We start from the raw sequence: 21,448 nt of genomic DNA on the forward strand, positions 1-21,448 counted from the left end.
TATGAGACACATCAAAAATCCAGTTTCCAAATGGCTGCTCTGAGTCCCTTCCAAGTCTCTAACTGCCACCTCTCCAAACTCTCCATTCCTCTCCACATTTAATATTTTATCACCCTCTTGAAAGAGGGAGGAGCAGTATCTATGCATGTCCCTTTTAATCGATTTGTTATGGCAATTATTTTGATTTTGTTTTTATTCCAAAGGATGCTAAAGAGACTGCTGCTTCCCTGAAAGGGAGTGTTTTAGAAGTATATGTAATACAACTGTTATTCCCGCTGGGCCACTTGTGATGTGTTCCAAAGAGATTTTCCTGAGTTAGTGAAAAGCTAGGCTTCTACCGCCATTGGAGTTTATTTCTAAGACCTGTTTTGAAATGAGGCCACCCTCACTTTCTAGGCCACCCTCACTTTCAGGCTTGTTCACTAGTGATTGAATAATAACTTAGAAAAAAAAAGAAATCAAGTCACAGGTTTCCCTCAACAGAAGGTCCTGAGAAGAGCCTAGTTTCCATGAACATGGTCTAGCAGCTTCTTACCATTCTCAACCAAAACTCAAACAGAGCACTAACTTTCCATTCCTACCTTATGGATAGCAATGAACAATTTTCACAGTACATTTAACATTTTCTTGAAGCTTATGCTTCCATATTTGAAAATGATTGTTGCAAGTAACATTAATTTTATACTTTTATATTCTGGAAATTTTATGAATCTAATGTTGGAAATAAAATGCAAAATAGAAGCTATTGATTAACTAAAAAATATCAGATAGAATTGTGCTAAATTGAACAAGATAGCAAACTTTTCTTCCTTTTTCTTTCTTTTGTAAATTACTAACCACAATCATTCATTCATAAATATTAAGCGTATATTATGTGATGGGCACTGTTTGAGTACTAGGGATAAAACAGGAAGTGAAACAGATCGGAAAAGAAGGGAGTAGACTGTGTCCATATTTGGAGAAGAAAATTATGAGCAGAAGGAATCGCCATTGCAAAGGCTACAGGAGGTGAGCCTATGTCTGGCAGACACAAGGAGGCAAAGAAGCCTGTACATTTTATAACTGTCTTGATTTTTTAGACGTATAATATATTACCTATGTCTGAGCACATAGTTATATCTGTGGACAATATCTGAAATTATGTAGTCATGCTAAAGGAACTGATAAATAAAAAAAATATATTATGACTTCTCTATAAAAACAAAGCAGCCACTTTTTTAAAAAAGTTTTTTTATTAAAATATAGCTAACATACAATATTGTATTATACTAAACATACAATGTTATATTATACTAACACAATATTGTATTAGTTTCAGGTGTACACCATAGTTATTCAGCATTTATATACCCAAAAAAGTGATCACCATGTTATGTCCAGCAACCATTTCACATCATACAATGTTATCACAATATTACTGACTATATTCCCTATGCTGTACATCACATCCCCATGGCTTATTTGTTTTATACCTAGAAGTTCAAATCTCTTATTCTCCTTCACCTTCTCCTCCCCCTCACCATCCGCTTTTTTTTGATTTCTCAGTTACGGTTGACATTCGATATCACTTAATTAGTTTTACTTGCACAACATAACAATTTGACATTTATATAACTTTTGAAGTTATCCCCGCTATAAGTCTAGTAACCACCAGGCACTATGCATAGTTATTAAAATATTACTGACTATATTTCCTATGCTTTACTTTTACACACCCATGACTATTTCATAACTACCAATTGTACTTAATCCTTTCACCTTTTTCACCCTCCCTCCCACAATCTCTTTCTCACCTGGCACCATCAGCTTGTTCTCTGCATCTATGAGTCTGTTTTTGTTGTTTGTTTGTTATTTAGTTTCCATGTATAAGATAGATCATATGGTATTTGTCTTTCTCTGACTTATTTCACTTAGCGTAATACCTTTCAGGTCCATAGATATCACAAATGGTATAATTTTATTATTTTTTTATGGCCAAGTAATATTCTACTGTATATATGTAGCACTTCTTCTTTAACCAGATGTTATGGATGAACATTTAGGTTGTTTCCATATCTTGGTTATTGTAAATAACACTTCAATGAACATAGAGATGCATATATCTTTTTGAATTAGTGTTTTGGATATCTTCAGATAAATAACCCAGAAGTGGAATTGCTAGGACATAAAGTAGTTTCATTTTTAATTTTTTGAGGAATCTCCATTCTATTTTACGTAGTGGTTGTATAAATTCTAATTCTACCAACAGTGCATAAGGGCGTCCTTTTCTCCACATCCTCGTCAATGCTTCTTGTTTGCTGATTGATGATGGCCATTCTGACAGATGTAAAGTGGTATCTCATTGTGGTTTTAATTTGCATTTCTCTGATGATTAGTGACATTGAGCACATTTTCATATGTCTATTGGCCATCTGTATGTCTTTTTGAAGAAATGTTTATTTGGGTCCTCCGTTAATTTTTTAATTGGGTTGTTTTTTATTTTATTTTATTTTATTTTATTTTATTTTATTTTATTTTATTTTATTTATTTTTTGGTGTTAAGTTGTATGAGTTTGTTATAAATTTTGATATTAACCCCACATCAGATGTATTATTGGTGAATATCTTCTCCCAATCAGTAAGTTGTCTTTTCATTTTGTTAATGGTTTCCTTTGCTATGTAAAATCTTTTTAGTTTTATACAGTCCCATTTGTTTATTTTTCATTTTAAAATTCTCACTTTGTTTTTGCAAAGTACAACAAAGTTTGATTAGCCTTAAGGAAAGCAGTGTGCTGATTAATTGAATTTTCTGATTAACCAATGAGTTAATCTGATGAGAAAACAAATGAGAAAAATAACTATCAATGTTTTAATGTCCCTGTCTTATAAAGCAACGTAAGTAAAACATAATTAAGGCCATTTTTATGATAATATCTTCTTCATACTTCAAGTCATTGTCAGTAATACCGAAGTGGCAGATGGCTCTTGGGTTGGGATGATGAAAAGGCAGGCATAGGGGACAGGTGGCAAACTCCAGAAAGGAAGGACCCTAGAGGGAGATGAAGGGAGAGCAGGAGGACACTGCAAATACGTGTGATAATTTTTCTACTGCTAATTAACTCCTTTAGCTGAGCTAAATAAATGAGATTCTGGGCCACATCAAAATGAGAGGAGAGGCTCTTGACCAGAAGTATCCACACTCAACATTCTCAGTCAACATCACATGGGAAGGAGGAAGAGAGACACTGCTCCTTGCTGTTCTCATAGGCCTATCCTTTTTCAAATGGTCTCATATTTTGGCCTGTACTATTTTGTTTATATTGATTCATACCTTTTATCTCTGTATCATCCCTCTCTCCTGGCATGCTCATAAAGTAAACTTGTCTCAGGGAAAGGTTTTAGAACATTGGCCAAATAACCCCACAAACACAGGTTTATCTTTCCCAGAACTCCTGTTATTTTAATAATTTAACGCTCATCAGAGAGCACTGTCTGACACTGAAAGCATTTGAAATGTTTTGTCTTTTCCCCCTCAGGTGATTAAGTTGCATCTTTGCTCTCTGCAATCCCTCATCAGGGAAAGCAACTGAGCCCTGGGATTTAGACACTGAAATAACATTCCTAAACTTAGGAGCAGCTATAGTAGTCATTAAGCAGCACAGTCAGTTTATCCCCTCAGCCTTTTAGAAGCAATAGGTGCAATGATATGAATTGAGACTTGTGCAGTTAATTATGTGGAAGTGAATATTAATATCTTGATGACAAGTTATAAATGCTTTTACACATTGTTCACAATAAGCTAACACCACTAAATGTTTAAGAGATCTGAGCAGTTGAGCTGGGTGTTTATGCATTAAAACAGGACTGGATTGAGGCAAAAATATCAAATGTATTATTCATGGCACACTTCATCCAGCCATCACTGGTACACGCCATCCACTGGGCAGAGTGATGGCTTTTGCTGAACAGCACAACAAATAGTCCACAATCTATCAGCCTCTTGTCCCCAATAACCCCAATCTTTACCAGAAACTGAGAAGTAAATATTTATTCAAGATTATCTTTTGTAATTTTTCTTACTTTAGGGTTTTGGAATTTTTAGCTAGAAATGAAGAAAGACCTTTTCCTTCCTTGAGACTCGGGGAGACTTTTTGTTAATGGACTCAGCCCTTGACCAATGGAAGAAGCAATTCAAATCAACATTGTTTTCCATGGCTATTTCAGCTACTCTATCGATGCCTTCATTTTTTTTTTCTTTTAAACTTTCCTCATACAACTTCTCAGCCACAAAAAATAACTATTATTTTAGGGTCAGGTAGTGGATGAGGAACATTAATGATAAGAATAGACTACGTAAATAGGAATTACTATTTACTGACTTTCTCCTGCTTTCCTAACAGCACAAAAAAAAATTCATTAAAGTTTCACAGATTGCTTAGACTCTAAAATCAAACTCAAGGCAGTATATGTAAGAGTCTTATTTTCTTACCCATCCAGTCACCTATTTTTCGATTGGAGTATTTAATTCATTTATATCTAAAGTCATTTTTAATAGCTATGTAGTGATTGCCATTTTATCATTCATATTTTTAATCTTTTGTTTCTTCTTCTTTTTAAGGAAGTCCTTCTAACATTTTTTGTAATACTGGTTTGGTGTTGAACCTTTAGATTTTCTTGTCTGGGAGGTTCTTTTTCTGTCCTGTGATTATAAATGACAGCTTTGCTGGATAAAGTAATCTTTGAAGGGACATATGAATCCATATGTTCATTGCAGCATTATTTACTATAGCCAAGATATGGAGGCAACTTGGGTATCTATCAATGGATAAATAGATAAAGAGGTGGTACATATATACAATGGAATATTACTCAGCCATAAAAAAATAAAATAAAATCTTACCATCTTTGACAATATGGACGGATCTAGAGGGCATTGTGCTGAGTGAAGTAAGTTAGAGAAAGACAAATGCCGTATGATTTCACTTACATGCAGAATCTAATGAACAAAACAAACAAACAAAGCAGAAACAAACTCATAGATACATAGAACATTTTGATGGTTGCCAGATGGTAGAGGTGTTTGAGGGGTGGGGGAAAGAAGTGAAGGGATTAAGAAGTACAAATTGGTAGTTACAAAATAGTCATAGGGATGTAAACATAGCATAAAGAATATAGTCAATAATATTGTAATAACTATATATGGTGTCAGTTGGGTACTAGATTTATCAGGGTGATCACTTTGTAAGTTATATAAATGTCTAATCACTACGTTGTACACCTGAAACTAGTATAATATTGTATGCCAACTTTAATTAAAAATAAAAAATATTTTTAAAAATAATAAAATCAAATTCAAGCATTAGCTTTTAAGCAACCTTGTTTAACAACCCCAAAATGGTAAGAGTTTTTACTTATTTTTATTTTTTGCTGTATTCACAACCTTGAAAACAGAATCCTTAGTGTTAATTGAATAAATAAAAACAATGCAAGCATGTTCAGCATGGTGAGGAATTAACCCCGACTCATGATGTCAGCATACCTTTCAGTCTCAGCGAACCACATAAAGCTTACTGATTTATGTACCAAAATCAAGTTATTTAATGTCTCCAAGCATTGGTTTCTTCATCTTTCAAAAGGTGAATAATATCTATCTTCTAAAATACTCAGCATTTTAGAATAAAATAAAGCAATATATTAAAGAAATAAACATTAGTTTATAACTTTATTAGATGTGAAAATACTCTGAAATAAGTAACTACACAAACACAAGCTATGGTTGTTGTTGTTGTTATTGTTGTTGTTTTTATATTAGCTATTCCCTCAGTATTAACCATTGCTCAGGCTACACTAGTCAAAGCTCATCTTCCATAGCTCTCCTCTGATTTACTTGCCTTCTTAGTTCACTACCTGTTTTTTTCTTGCACTGATACATATATAGGGTATTTCATGAGCTATTTATTCATTTCTTCAACAACACATCTGGAGCACCTGTTTAGATATAGAAAGCTGAGAAAGCACAATCCTCCAGGGGCACAGAACTTTCTGAGTGCATAGCAGTAGGAGAGGAAAAGGTGCATGCTACCGACATTGAGAAAGATGTCTACCTTCTGACTTATGTTATTACTTTCCAACAACTAAACTTGGGGATGTCAACATTGGGCTCAATTGAAAATAGAGAAAGCACAATAAAAACCACCTGAAGGGATATTTTGACATCTGTCCACATGTCCTTCCTTTATCATGTGAATCTTCTGCCTTAAATAATATTATGTTTATTTCCAAAAGTTAAAGAAATTTTACCAGCTTCTTGCTAAACATAGTATCCTTGTGATCTTAAAGACAGGTGTGGTTAATTAAATCATAATCTTAGAGCAATCAGAATGCTTGGTTCTCAATATCTCCTACATGGCAAGTGCTATGCAAGTATATTCCTATATACATTACACTATTTAATAACAGAGAAGCAGTGAATCTTGCAACTAATAACACAGTCTCTGAGAATAAATGCCATCCCTGTAACTAGTTGTATGACCTCATCTCACTATACCTCACTTTCTCATTTTTAAATTGAAGATCATAGTAAAATGTCTACCTTAAAAAATGTTTCTGGAGATTAAATTAATGAACATCTATCAATTTGATAAATGTATGAGACATACCAAAAATCCTGAAAGAGAGTAAGGATTGTATAAAATTAGCTGTAATCACAAATCAATAATCCTGTCATCAATAATTCTCACAACAAATATGTATGTTATTAATTTGTATAGACAAAAGAAGTGAAGTAAACATTGTTACGAAAAGAAGAGAAATATTCTGATGTTATTATATTCACAGTAAACCCTGAGTTGAATATGATGAATTTAAAACATTGATGAAGAGAATCTGGGGGTCAAGATGGCATAGAAGGTAAATGCTGTGCTCACCTCCTCTTGGGACCATACCAAAATTGTAATGAAATTACATTACAATCATCACTGGAAGTCCCCTGAGATCTGGCTGAACAGAAGTCTTACAACTGGGGATGTACTTAAGAAGTCACCTTGAGACTGGTAGGAGGAGCAGAGAAGCAAAATGGCCAGGTTTCACAACTGAGTGTGCTGGTCGAAAATCAAGAGGGGTATCATGGCTGTGGAGCCCCTTCCCCCAACCTCCAGAGGAGCAAGGTGTCTTGGCTCCACACTGGGCTTCTTAACCAGGGCTCCAGTGCTGAGAAGAGAAGTTCCTACAACCTCTAGCTGTGAAAACTAGTGGAGATTGTAGATGAGTGAGGCAGAGGGCTGTGGGAAGTTGCAGACATTCCTCTTAAAGGCCCCACGCATGGACTTACTCTTTGACAGACTCACTTGCTCTGAGCTCCCTCAGTAGGGCAACTGCTCAAAGAGTGCCAGGGACATACTGGGAGAAACGGAATTGTCAGGCTTCAGGATGAGGGGTGGAGGGGTGGCTTTCTCTGAGACAGAACTACTGGAAGAAGCATTAGTTCCTTTGTTGAGCTTTCCCCCTACTCAGCATGTGGACACACGCAGCCACCATATCTGAGTCTCCACCAACCTGGATAATACGAGTTGTTCTGCCCAGGCAATTTACTGAGATTCTACCTCTCCCAACTTGCAGGCCCACCTCACTCTACCCAGTAAAGCTATCATTTAGAAATCGATGACAATTAAAGAGCTTCCCAAACAAGAAAAAGTTAGAGTTCATCATCACCAAGCTAGTATTACAGGAAATGCTGAAGAAACTTCTGAAAAAAAAAAATGAACAAAAATGTGAATAAAGTCTAGCAAAACCTACATATCTATCAACAAGTACTTCAAATGAAAAAGAATTAAATGCTCCAATTAAAAGGTAAGGTAGATGAATGGATAAGAAAATAAGACCCTTAACATATGCAGCGTACAAGAGACTCACTTCAGATTAGATGACACACCCAGATTGAAAGTAAATGAGTGGAAAAAAGATATTTCATGATATACCTAGAAGGTATTGTGCTGAGTAGAGTAAGTGGATAGAGAAAGACAAATGCAATGTGATTTCATGTACATGTGGAATCTAAAGAACAAAATAGACAAATAAAATATAAATAAACTCGTAGATACAGAAAACATTTTGAAGATTACCAGATAGGAAGGAAGTTGGGGGAGGGAGAGTTAGTACAAAATGGAGAAGGAATTAATAAGTTCAATTAGGTAGATACAAAATAGTCATGGAGATATAAAGTATAGCATGAGGAATATAGTCAATAACATTATAAAAACTATGTATAGTGTCAAATAGGTATTAGATTTATTGAGGTGATCACTTTGTGAGTTTTGTAAATGTCTAATCACTATGTTGTACACCTGAAACTAATATTATATGCCAACTCTAATTGAAAAATAAAAAAAATTATAAAAAACAAAACAAAACCAAAAAAAAAGATTGATGAAATGGTTTTAGCCAGTAAGGATGTGATGAGTAGAATATATACAAACATGATGCCACTGAATGTAGTTACATAGAGACTAATTTCAGCATTTCACTTGGGTGTGGGTGGGGGAGAGTTGTCAGATGAATATGGAGATCTGTGGAAAAGGTGACATTTATACTTGCCCATGAAGACTGATATGATTTTCAAGGATTCATAGAGTACATAACAAAAAGGGAAACAATATGAACAAAGATCAAGAGACTGAAAAGTCGAATCTATATTCAGAAAAGTCATGTTCAGATGTTCAGAAAAGTTTATGAACTCTATGGAAGAGTGAGATATAATAAGAAATAAGGCACCAAAATTAGGTTGGCATAGTATTAAGGCAGGTCTTGACTATGAGATTGAGTTAAGATTTATTCTTATGGCTTTAAGGGTTGATGAGAAGACAGTGATATGTTTGGACTTATGCCCGGGAAAAGAACTGTGAAGCCTTATGAAGATTGAGCAGGAGAGTGGTAAGAGACTGGGAGAAGGAGCCTCCTTGGGAAGCGACTGATGTGAGCAGCTGATGTGAGAAGCAAAGAAGGCCTGATCTAGAGCTATTCCAGTAGGAGAATTAATAAAGGGAAGACAAAATAAGCATTGTAGAGGAAGTATCGGAATTCAGTAATTAGATAAAGTGAATGAAGGGCGAAGAGTAATTTTAAAATGACTAGGGCTTTTTGGTTAGGTGACTGAGAGGAGGCCAGTGCACTTTGCTGAGGAAAGAGGCATAAGAAAGTAAGGAGAGAAGTAGGTCAGAGAAGATCATGAGTTCTGTTCATAACACATTGAGGTGAGGTCCTATAATGGTATCTGAGTGGGCCTGCCTGACAGATGGCTGGAAATGGAGGTCTGGACCAATTAGGCTGAAGGCAATTTGGGAGTTGCACTTATGAGGTAATAATCAACCTGTGAGGCAAAAACCTGAGAATAGAAACCTGTATTTCAATGTGAAATCAAAGAAGGAAAACCAGCAAAAGCAAATCAAAAGGAACTGCCATGGAGACAATAGCAGGAAAACATATCCCAGGAACAAATGGATGAGATTTGAGAACAAAAATGAAAAGTAGGATGGGGGAGAGAGGGAGAGGAGGACTGACTTGATTGCTGGAAAGGGGGCCGAGATATAAGAAGGCTGAAATCTCTCCACGGGTAAGTGAAACATGTCAGGGAAGAAAGCAAAATTTAAAAATTCCTGCTATTGCATTAACTTGAAAGGTAGATAGTCAGTCAAAAAGAGCTCCAGAAAAGTATGCTTTAATTACAAACAAATGCTTTTGGAAACATGTAAATAATTGTGAATGCCATACTGTTTAAGTAAAACAAATAATAATCTAAACTGGACAAATCTTTCTGTTTTTCTATGTACTTCTGTCCTCCCGTTAAAACAGATTAATTTATGTTGTGTCTATTTACACATTAACTTAATAACAATGTATGTTTTCACCCACCTCTTTTTATCCACTGTTAAAACACCAAAAGAATTTTGCTTTGAATTGCATTTTTTCTTAGTCTTTGGGAACTGGTTGTTTATTCTACTGAAATTTAAAGAAATTGAAAGAGTAAAAATATTGGCAATTTGTCTATAATAAGAGTGTGCTTTTAAAAAAAGGGAAGACCCCCAAGGGAACATTTTAATACCACCAAGCATTTAATATGAAAAATGTTCCAAAATAACCAACACCAGCCAAATTGTGGAGCCTGCAAATCTGTCACTAAGTTTCAAAGGAGAACCAGGCTAAATTCACCAGATGGTGCATGGCTTAATCTTGCCATCCTAATCAACTTTACCATTTAAAAATGTAGACACATCATTATGAATGGCTTCTGATAGCCGAATGTTCACAGCAGAGAGTTTTTTCTTAACTATTTTTCTACTGCCAAATTGTGCTCAGTTTCAGCATTTTAAATGATGTGCTCTATGATGAAATTGGATGCACTGCTTTTTAGGTTTCCATCCAGCTAAGATCGTGTTCGGGAAGAAGCCAGCTGTCCATGCAGTTTTTTACCTATGAGTTGGAAACTCCCAAGTTCACGAAAGTTCAGGAAGTTCAGAAAGACAAATTACAGGGAAGGATGGACGTGCTTATTCAGTGGTGGCTCAGGACCTTCGCAGGATGCTCTAACCCCAGCTGGCTCTGGTCAATAGGCAGCATGGTAATGAGGCATGATTTTCTCCTCTCCTCAGCTGGACTCCATTTCCTTTCTCATGGAGACTCTCAATAAATATGTATTAATTTGGTTTTGTCTTCTGAAGATATTCCATGTTTTGGTTCCAAAAATCCGTATTTAGTTAAAATAGCACTCTGACTTTCCAAAAAAAATTTTCCCCACGTTTTTATCTCATTCTCACTGCAATATAGAAACAACTATAAGAGGCTTATCAACTCCAGTTTGCCTTCCAGGCACCCCAAAACCGAGCATTTTAACACTTTGATAGTGGCCTCACAACTATATAAGGAGATGGACACTGGGCTACAGTCCAGACTTGCTGGCTCCAGAGGGGTACCCTCTCTGTCCTACCACATACACTGCTGGAACACAAATCTACAGGGCTTCAAATTAAGACTGGAAAACGGAAATAGCCTTGGAAATCAAAACATGGTATGTATAAGCCTAGAAACAGTGATGAAAAACCATAAATATAAACCCTAAATCCAAAAAGCAAAAAAGTTAACTTAAAAAATTAAAAGTTATCAGTGGCAAGGGAATGTTTTCCTATATAGAAAGCCAATTCCCAGGGTGGATGGGTGGGAGTAGAGAACATGAATCTGTCAGCACTGTCCTATACTGCAGTTCAAGTCCTTGATGATCTAGTCTAAGGGTTGGCACGTTTTTTCTATAAAGATAAATATTTTAAGCTTGTGGGCCATATTATGGCAACTATCCCATTCTGTCATTATAGTGTGAGAGCAGCCCTAGAAAACATGTAAACAAATGAGCCTGACTGTAGTCAATGAAGTTTTCTTTACAAAACGAGACAGATCTTTGATCTAGTATGTTTATTATTAAGCCATTTATTTATGCCTTTCACTTGTTCATTATTAATATCTTCATTACCAAGAACATCTTGAATTAAATTTTGGAGGATCTTTGAGATGTTCAGCTTCATAAGACCACAACATTGGGCTATGCTAATTTTTTATTAGAAAACTAAAAAAGTTGGCGATTTTCAAAATTTCCACTGAAATCTAACTTTTGTTAGAGAATTTTCTACCTAAGATATTTTTCACCAAGAAGGAAATATAATCCTAATTAGCTAGGATCAAAGATTTGAACACAATCTTATAAGTATTTCTGCTTTCAGGCAATCTCCTAGACTTGTAATTTCTATATCTAATAGCTTGCTTTAGAACAAGCAACCAAATTACCTCATGGATTGATTTCCAAAATATGTGATATCGATTTTCCTAGGATAATATAAAGCTCTGAGTGTGTTTACTGTGAACTAGGTTAGTGCGACCTTTTCTTACAATTAAAGAAAAGAGAACTGTTGAGCTCTAAGAATCAGATTTGGGCTTTGAGTAAGAGCTTTGGCTTTTATTTTATTTTCCTTCTACTGTTCAGCTGTGTTCCATGTTGTCTCAGTTAATATATTTCTATGTTCTTTAAATCTTACATTGATTTACATATTTCTTTCCAGAAAAATGAGAATTTGAAATCAAGAACAATATTAAAGTTAAGAATTTGACATTCTTAAACATCTACCTTATCTTGATTTATTCAGCTAAATGCATCTATTCTTAGGAGCTCATATACACAAAACAAAATGTTGCAAAGTATAAAATAAAGTTCTTGGCATTTTAGAAATTGCCTAGATTGTCAACTCCACTGCTCGTTTCCATGAGAAATTAAACTAACCAAGAAAAACACAAACCTGCTTCTGCTTAATCCGTATTTGAGAATTTCTCATTTACTTCAGTTTTATGAATCTATTTGAATTGACTTCTGGTTAGTATCAAATGTTGCTTTGGAATGTTGTATTTTTTTTTTTTTAAGAAAAACAGACTACATTAAATACCATAACTTTATTAAATCAGTCAATTTATCTCCAACAAGTAACAGACTCAGACAACTAAAAACATCTAAGGTCCTGGTCTTTATTGAAGTCTTTTTAAAAATAAGAAAAAAAATGTATTTGTGAGAATGTGTCAGTTTTAACAAAATTAATGGCATGCCTTATAATTTGATATTTCTATAACTAGATTTTTTAAGGATTCTAAATATAAGAACATATTTTCAGAAGGTTCAGTTATTTAAAATATTAGGAGATAATCTTAAAGTATGTTTAATGCACATCAAGTACCTAATTACGATCGTTATGTCTGGATTTCCTATGGGTAACAGGTGACAGGGGCAAACAAATTACTTTGTTATGTTGATTGATTCCGTCCTATATGATCTTTCTTTTCAAGAATATTTTTCTTTTGAGGATAGTGACAGAGACAAAATAATATGCATGCAAAACAGTATTTTTTAAATGTCTTATTATAGTTGGCATACAATAAAATATTAGTTTCAGGTGTGCAACATAGTGATTAGACATTTATATACCTTACGATGTGATCACCACACTAAGTCTAATAACCACCTGTCACCATGTCAAGTTATGACAGTATTATTGACTATAGTACCTGTGCTGTACACTACATCCCTGTAGCTTATTTATTTTACAACTGGAAGTTTGTTTTGACACATAGGGTCTCTATGAATAGAGCTTTTTGGAGGGAGTGGGGTAAAGGATCCCTGGTTAGGCATACCTGAGTTCTTAGCCCAGCTCTGCAGCCTCTTCAATTTGTGTAAGTGCTACGGCTTTTGCACCTCAGCTTGTTTATCTGTAAAATAAGGATAAGAATACCTGCCTTGAAGAATTAAAATTACATTCACTCAAAAAGTAATTGACATTTTCTCATGAATACCTGGCTTCACCACTTCCTGGCTATGCCGTCTTTAGTATGTTACTTAACTTCTCTGTGTTTTGGTTTCTTATCTTTAAAATAAGGATATTACCATATCTATCAATCACTGACAGTATTAATGAGAGAAGGGTATATGCAGTCTTTAGAACAATACTTAGCACATGGTAAATACTCAATAAATATTAAATATTATTGTTGCTGTGATCATTATTTCTAAGGTATTATTAGTAGTGGCCAATAGACAACTATATATTAGGCTTTTAGCTTAGCAGGGAAGAGAGACCAACAGTATCAATGATGCTATATGACTTGTGCTATCACAGAGGAGAAATGGGAAGATGGAAGCAAAAAGCAAGGGCACAGTTGTCCACTTGAAACAGATGCCTCTTACACTGAAGCCTGACGGCTAAGCAGGAGTTAGCTGAACACAGGAATAGGCTGGGCTGTTACAGGTGCAGACAGAAAATGTGAAAGTGCCCATGGAGCATGGAGCATTAGAAGAACTGAAAGAAATTCATTTAGTGAGTTTGAGAAGTGAAGTACAAGGGTTGGGGAGTAGGGTTGAAAAATAAGGCTGAAAGCGTAGGTAGAGGCAAGCTTATGGAGGGCCTTGCAAACCTCCTTAAGAATTTTAGTTTTATTCTGCAGCTGTGGAAAGCTGGAAAAGAGATGTAGGTGGAAAACCTAGAGGAGTTTTCTTTGAAAAGCAACATTTGACTGCATTTGAAAGACTCCACTTAAAGGTCAGGATTGGAGGCAGGGAGACCAGGTAGGAGGCTTATAAAGGGACCTGGTCAAGAAGTAAAGGATGGGGAAAGGCTTGGATTCAGGATTTAGGTAATGCAAGTGGCGATGAGGGAGAAGAGGTGGATTTGTGAAATATTAGGTGACTTTACATACCAGCTAAGTTTATTACTGTTATGGAAATATTAATTTATTTAACTAAGTTGGATTGTAATAAAAATAGGCTAATAGTTGAGAAATGATCCATTAGAATGTTATTTTACTGATAATAAAGATTATAACAAAATATTTCACTCCATGTACAAAGAGCCTGTGAAAGACACTGCTTCCAGTCAATGATGCCTTTACTAAAATTAACTTTCATAATAATGCTTGTCAGGCACTGAGCAGGGGATTGGGGCAGAGGCCCCATATCCAGAATCTGAGGGGCAAAAGGTCCAGAGCTAGGGACATTGCCAAGAAGGCCCTCAAGTCTCATTATGTGAAGCTGACTTCCTAATTCAGGCCTGCCTCTTGCATCATGTATTTTTTCATATTATTTTGATGACAACTACACCATTTAGGGTGATTTTGGTCACAAACCGAAGAATATTTACTTCTAATGACTTTTGAAAAAGATATCATTTTGCATTAAAAAAAAAAAAAAAATTTTATGTCTTTTTTGTTTAATGGAGTATCTGTACAGCCTCCACAGAAGCCTGGGTTCATTCTTTTCTGTCTTCAGCTTTCCTTTCCAAGTCGATCTCCTAGTGGTTTATGATGGCTTTCACAGCTCCAAAGATCCTGTCCTCAGCAACATCAAAGGAATAACCTCTTCTTTGATCTTTGTTTAGAGTGGGAAATGCTTTCCCCAACACTATGCCACCATTCCCATTACTTCTTTGACCAGACATCATCTCATGCCCATGTCCAAACCAAGGCTGGCAGGTGAATAGAATATCAGGATTGACTTTAATTAATAAGGCTTTGGCCCTGGGACTGGGGTGGTCCAGGCTGTCCTGAAGAGCTTGGCACCTGAAGGAAATTCTAGTGCTGTTATTAAGAAGTGATTAAACCAACAGCAGTGACTGTCACAGCCAGCCTGATCATAAGGTAATTACTGGCTGAGAGTAGACAAGAAATCCTATTTAACCCACACATGGAGGTTATAAAGATTCTTTTATGATCTAGTCAGAAAAACTTGAATGATAGCCCTTAAATTTTCTAGAAAAATGTTGCTTTCTGTTCGCCTGCGTGGTGCTTAAATTGTGGAAGTTTAGTAACCACCATCAGATCTGTTGATACCTATTGGTTCTCTTTCCCCAGGGAAAGTCATTAATGAATTCATACATACAAACTTTCACACACGATTTCAGGAAGTTGTGAACTTCCTGAAGCTCACTCACAGACTAACTCAAGGTTCACACCCAGGTTCTGGTCAGAACTCTTCAGGCTCCTCCAAGCCCTTTGCAGTCACTTAAATAGAAACTAAGCTGCTGGCTGTTACCCATAGGAACTCTAGACATAAGGATTGTAATTTGGTCTGATCCAGACATTCCCGTTACCCATATTTCTACCAGAAGTTTATCCATTGAGTCAACTATTCAGTGACAACCCTAAATTACATAAGAAAATTTATGTTTTCCATCCTTGTAGCTGGTACTTAAAGCATTTTCACAAACTTTCCTTCAAGATTCTGAATGCCCTCTCCAGGAATATGTTCATGTGAAATGACCCATAGCCAGGTCCCAACAAGCAACAGCTTCAAGCAGCTGAGCAGCTTCAAGCCTGTCACTAGTGGCAGCCAGCCTCAGTTTACAGCTTGGCCTCTCAAGGTGCCTCCAAGTGTAGCACAGGTGGCAGCCATCTGTAGATTGCTTAGTGGCTCATGCCAAGTGGCCCTGGGAAGGGTATGGGTCGCAGATGAAATTGGTCTGTGGCAGGGCCCCAATTATGAGGCCTTGAAGCTGACACACTCTGACCTAGCTGGAGTACCACCCAGGGCTGCAGCAAAAGACCACACAATCAAAGGGCAGACTGACAGGCACCAGAGACCTGCTAAAGTTATTTCTTCTCTGTAGGGTCAGCCCCTGCACAACAGCTCCTCCACTGTAGTCACCAGCCAGTCCTCGCAACCAATCAGCCCATGGGTCAATCCCTCCCACTAACATGCAAACAACAACCAAGGCTCAACTACAAGAGGGCACACACAACCCATACAAGGGACATAACTGGAGCACCTGGTTCAGGTGAGAAGTGTCTTATGTGCCGCTGGGCCCCATAGGACACCTACTATATAAGGCCATTCCACTAAAACCAGGATACTTAAGAGCCCTCCCTAATATATAGAAACAAACATGGGGAAGCAACCAAATGGGGATATGAAAAAATATGTCCCAAATAAAAGAGTGGAACAAAGCTCCAGAAAAAGAACTAAGTAAAATGGAGACAAGTAATCTGCCAGATACAAAGTTCAAAACATCAGTCATAAGGACGTTCAATGAACTTAGGAGAAGAGTAGATTAACTTTGCAAGAACTTTAACAAAGAAATAAAAAACAAAAAACGGACAGAGAAAATGTAAAAAAGAACAAATCAGAAATGAAGAACATACTAACTAAAATAAAGAATACATTAGAGGGAATCCAAAGTAGATTACATATAGTAGAAAACACCCAATCAGAATAGTGACCAAAAAAAATTCTCCCCAAATGAAGATAGTTTAAGGGCCTTCTGGGACAGCATCAAGAATAACAACATTCCTATCATAGGGGTATGAGAAGGAGAAGAGGAGAGCAAGGAACTGAAAACCTACTTGAAGATGTGATGATAAAAAACTTCCCTAACCTTGTAAAGGAAATAGACATACAATTCCAGGAAGTGCAGAGAGTCCCAAACAAGAAGAACCCTAAGAGGCCCACACCAAGACACAGTGTGATTAAAATGCCAAAGATTAAAAACAAGAAGAGAATCTTAACCCATTTCCCATTTGCCCCAAGAATACTCGCTGGTAGCACTTGCACCTGCAGTGTTTACCCTGAGATGACTCATAACCTTACCCCCAAAGTTTGCCGTGAAATAGCTCACTTTTATTATTACTTTCGAAGTACTCTAGTATATCAATAGTCTTTGGAAACAAATGACATCATTCTATTTACAGCATTCTGTTTTTAGTAGTAGTATTTCCATTTACTAAATATAGTAATTCTCAATCGCCAAAAATGTCAAATCCTAAAAAATGTAGCATTCCTATGAGTGATGTTAAATGAATGCTGGCAGTGAGCTGCACTTTTCTAAACAGGAAAAAGGTTAAAAGCAGCAAGAGAAAAGCATCTATTTACCTACAAGGGAGCTCCCATAAGACTATCAGCTGACTTCTGAACAGAAACTTTGCAAGTCAGAAGATGTTGACATAAAATATTCAAGTGATGAAAAGCAACCAAGATTACCTAGGAAACCTATCATTTAGAAGTCAAGGACAGATAAACAGCTTCCCAGACATGAAAAAGTTAAAGGAGTTCAGCATAACCAAAGCAGTATCAAAAAAACTTAAAAGGATTTCTTGAAGAAGTAAAAGGAGAGAAAAAAAGATTTAAAAATGTGAATAAAAGAGACAATAACTACATATCAACAACTACTTTTAATGTAAATAGATTAAATGTTCCAATCAAAACACATAGAGTGGCTGAATGGATAAGAAAACAAGACACATATGCTGCCTACAAGAGACTCAATTCAGATCAAAAGACTCACAGACTAAATGTAAAGGGAATGGAAAAAAAATATTTCATGAAAATGGAAACAAACAAATCAACTGAAATAGCAATACTTATACCAGAAAAAATAGACTTTAAAACAAAGGCTATGAGGGAAAAAATGGCATAGATGATAGAGGCTCTGGCAACCAAATCAAAGTTGTGACAGAAACAAGGAGCAAAGAGAAGGAAAAATCGCCTGGGATCTAGATGAACAAGCCATACAACTACGGAGAAATCTAAGAAAATTACCCTGCAATAGAAGAAGGTAGGATGGGGTGAGGACGTGGGGCTGCCCAATCTCAAGCAGCTGAGTGGGACAGAGGCTGCGGCAGCAGCAGACAACTCTTAAAGGGGCCACCTCCCCACAGGTGGATTTTCATGGTGACAGACCTGCTCGCTCTGAGCACCAGTGCCAATTTGGCTGCACACAAGGAGCACCAGAGACTTACAGGGAGGCGTCAGAATGAGGGCCAAGGTGAGACTTACGTTGTAAAAAAGTGCCAGTGGTATCCATTGTTCCTCGTTGAGACCTCTCCACTCCCAGTGTGCGGACACAGTGCCGCCATAGCTGTGACATCATCAAATTGGATAACAGAGGTCACTCTGCCCAGAGGATTCCCTGAAACTCCACCTCCCCCAACTCACAGCTCCACCCAAGCCACACCTGAGGTGTATCTTCAGCAAGTCAGGTGATCCTTGCTATGCAGAACCTGGACTCACACTGGAGCAGCTGGCCTTGGTTTCTGGTGTGACCATTTGAGGCAACTATAAGCATAACATCTGTGGCTTGCTTGCTGAATCTTAACAGGTGGCCTTGGAGGGGTACAGGCTTGGGCTAAATTTGGCCTGCAGCTGAACCCCTCTCAGAACTGTGCCACTGGACACCTACTTCACAAATCCACACTAATAACACTGGGAGTCTTAGGAGCTTTACTTAGTACATAGAAACATACATGAAAAGAAAACCAAAATGGGAAGATAAAGAAGCAGAAGCCATATGAGAGAACAAAACAGAGATCCAGATATAATGGAGTCAAGTAATCTAACAAATGCAGAGTTCAAAACACTGGTTATAAAAATGCTCAATGAACTTTTGGGAGTGTAGAGAACTTCAACAAAGAGATAACAAAAAAAACGTAAAAATGAAAATGGAAATTATAAAAGGGAACAAGTCTGAAATTAAGAACACATCTGAAATAAGAAGTATATTAAATGAAATAAACAAAGGAATAAACAAAGTGAATAAAGAAGAGGATCAAATGACTTATCTAGAGAATGGGAAAGCCAAGGACACTCAATCAGAATGGCAAGAAAAAAGATGCCAAGACTATAAAAATAATTTAAGGAGCATATGGGACACTATTAAAGGTCAAGACAAGACGTTGAACAGCTATTGGAAAAAATAATGATGGAAAACTTCCCTAACCTAGTGAAGGAAATGGACATAAAATCACGGGATGTTCAGAGAGTCCCAAAAACCAGGCATCCAAAGAAACCCACACCAAGACACATAATAATTAAAATGCCAAAGGTTAAATACAAAGAAAGAATCTTAAAAGCAGCAAGAGAAAAGCAGATAGTTACCTATAAGGAAACACCCATAAGACTGGCAGCTGATTTCTCAAAAGAAACCATGCAGGATAGAAGGACTTGGCACAAAATATTTGATGTGATGAAGACCCAGAATCTACAACCAAGAATACTTTATCCAGCAAAGCTATCATTTAGAGATGAAGGACAGATAAAGAGCTTCTTAGACAAAAATAAGCTAAAGAAATTTATCACCACCAAGCCAGTATTACAGGAAATGTTGAAAGGACTTCTTTAACAAGAAAAAACGTGTCAAAAACAGGAATAAAGAATAGTAACAACGATAATCCTATCAATAAGTACCTCAAATGGAAAAGAAGTAAGTGCTCCAACTAAAAGATAGAGTGGCTGAATGGATAAGAAAACAAGATTGCCTGCAAGAGACTCCCTTCAGATTAAAAGATACACATAGACTAAAAGGAAGGGGATGGAAAAAGATATTGCTTTGATGGACCTAGAAGGTGTCTAAGTCAGACAGAGAAAGATGAACACTATATAATTTCAATTATATGCGGAATCTAAGGAATAAAAAGAACAAACTATTCAAAAACAGACTGTCAAATATAGTGGACAATTTGGTGAAGTGGAGGAGGGCCTGGGGCCTGGGAGAATGGGGTGAATGATTAAAGAAGTACAAATTAGTAGCTGATGGATGGTCATGGGCATGACATAGGGAATACAGTTAGCATTAATATGTTGGCTAGGTGGAGGATCAGGGGAGGGAGGAAGCAACTGGGGGATCATTTTATGAACTAATAGATGTCTAACCAATGTACTATATACTTGAAACTAATTAAATAAATTTTTAAAAAGAGAGAATTACCAATGATTGGCCTGTAAAAAAAAAAATGAGTCTAAGTGATAAAATAATAATTTTTGAAAAGCAAAGTAGAACAGAAAAAATGAAATACTAAAAAAACAAACAAACAACAACAAAAAAATAAAGGCTATAACAAGAGACAAAGAAGGACTGAATAATTCCACTTCTGTGTATTTATATGAAGAAAACCAAAACACTACTTCTAAGGGACACATACATCCATGTGTTCATTTCAGCATTATTTACAATAGCCCAGATATAGAAGCAATCTGGGTGTCCATCAATGGATGAATAAATTAAAAACATATATACAATAGTATGTTACTCAGCCATAAAAAAGAATGAAATCTTGACATTTGCAACAACATGGAAGGACCTAGAGGATATTGTACTGCATAGAGTAAGTCAGATACATCTGAGAAAGACAAATACCTTTATGATTTTACTTACATGTGGAATCTAAAGAATAGAATAAAACAAAAAGAATGAAAACAAACTCATAGATACACAGAACATTTTGATGGTTGCCAGATGGTAGAGGGTCTGGGGGTTTGGGGGTAGGTAAAAAAGTGAAGAGATTAAGAAATGCAAATTGTTAATTACAAAAAAAAATCATGGAGATGTAAAGTATAGCATGAGGAATATAGTCAATAATACTGTAATAGCAATGTATGGTGCTAGATTTATAAGGGTGATTACTTTGTAAGTTATAGAAATGTCTAGTCACTATGTTGTACACCTGAAATTAATATAATATTGTATGCCAACTATAATTAAAATACAAACAAATTATTTTAAAAAGTGGTTCCTATCAACTCTTCACTGATGATAGAAAATACGGTCAGGAAATGAAATTACCTGATGACAAATTCAATAATAGTGGGACAATGTTGGGCTAAGCTTCTTGACCAGTCTATCTTTAAAACTTCGTACATGATATAGCTTCTGCAATGTCTCTGGAGAGGCCATCACCTTCCAGTAATCAAGTTATATTTTAGTGAATTCCCAAGTGAAACTTCATTCTCAACTTATACACACTGAGACCTTTGGGAGTCTAAAGGAAGTTTCATTTTGTATGTCATAGGTCAAAAGTGCCATGTGAAGGGGAGTTGAGAGTAAGCACCAAACCACATATGCACAAACTTGCTTCTTTAGATCCAGACATCTTTAGGCCAGAGAATAGAAAATAAGTCCTGCAGGGGTTG

This window comes from Pteropus medius, unplaced genomic scaffold (genome assembly GCF_902729225.1).
Source record: "Pteropus medius unplaced genomic scaffold, Ma_sr-lr_union100, whole genome shotgun sequence".
NCBI classification, from domain to species: Eukaryota; Metazoa; Chordata; class Mammalia; order Chiroptera; family Pteropodidae; genus Pteropus; species Pteropus medius.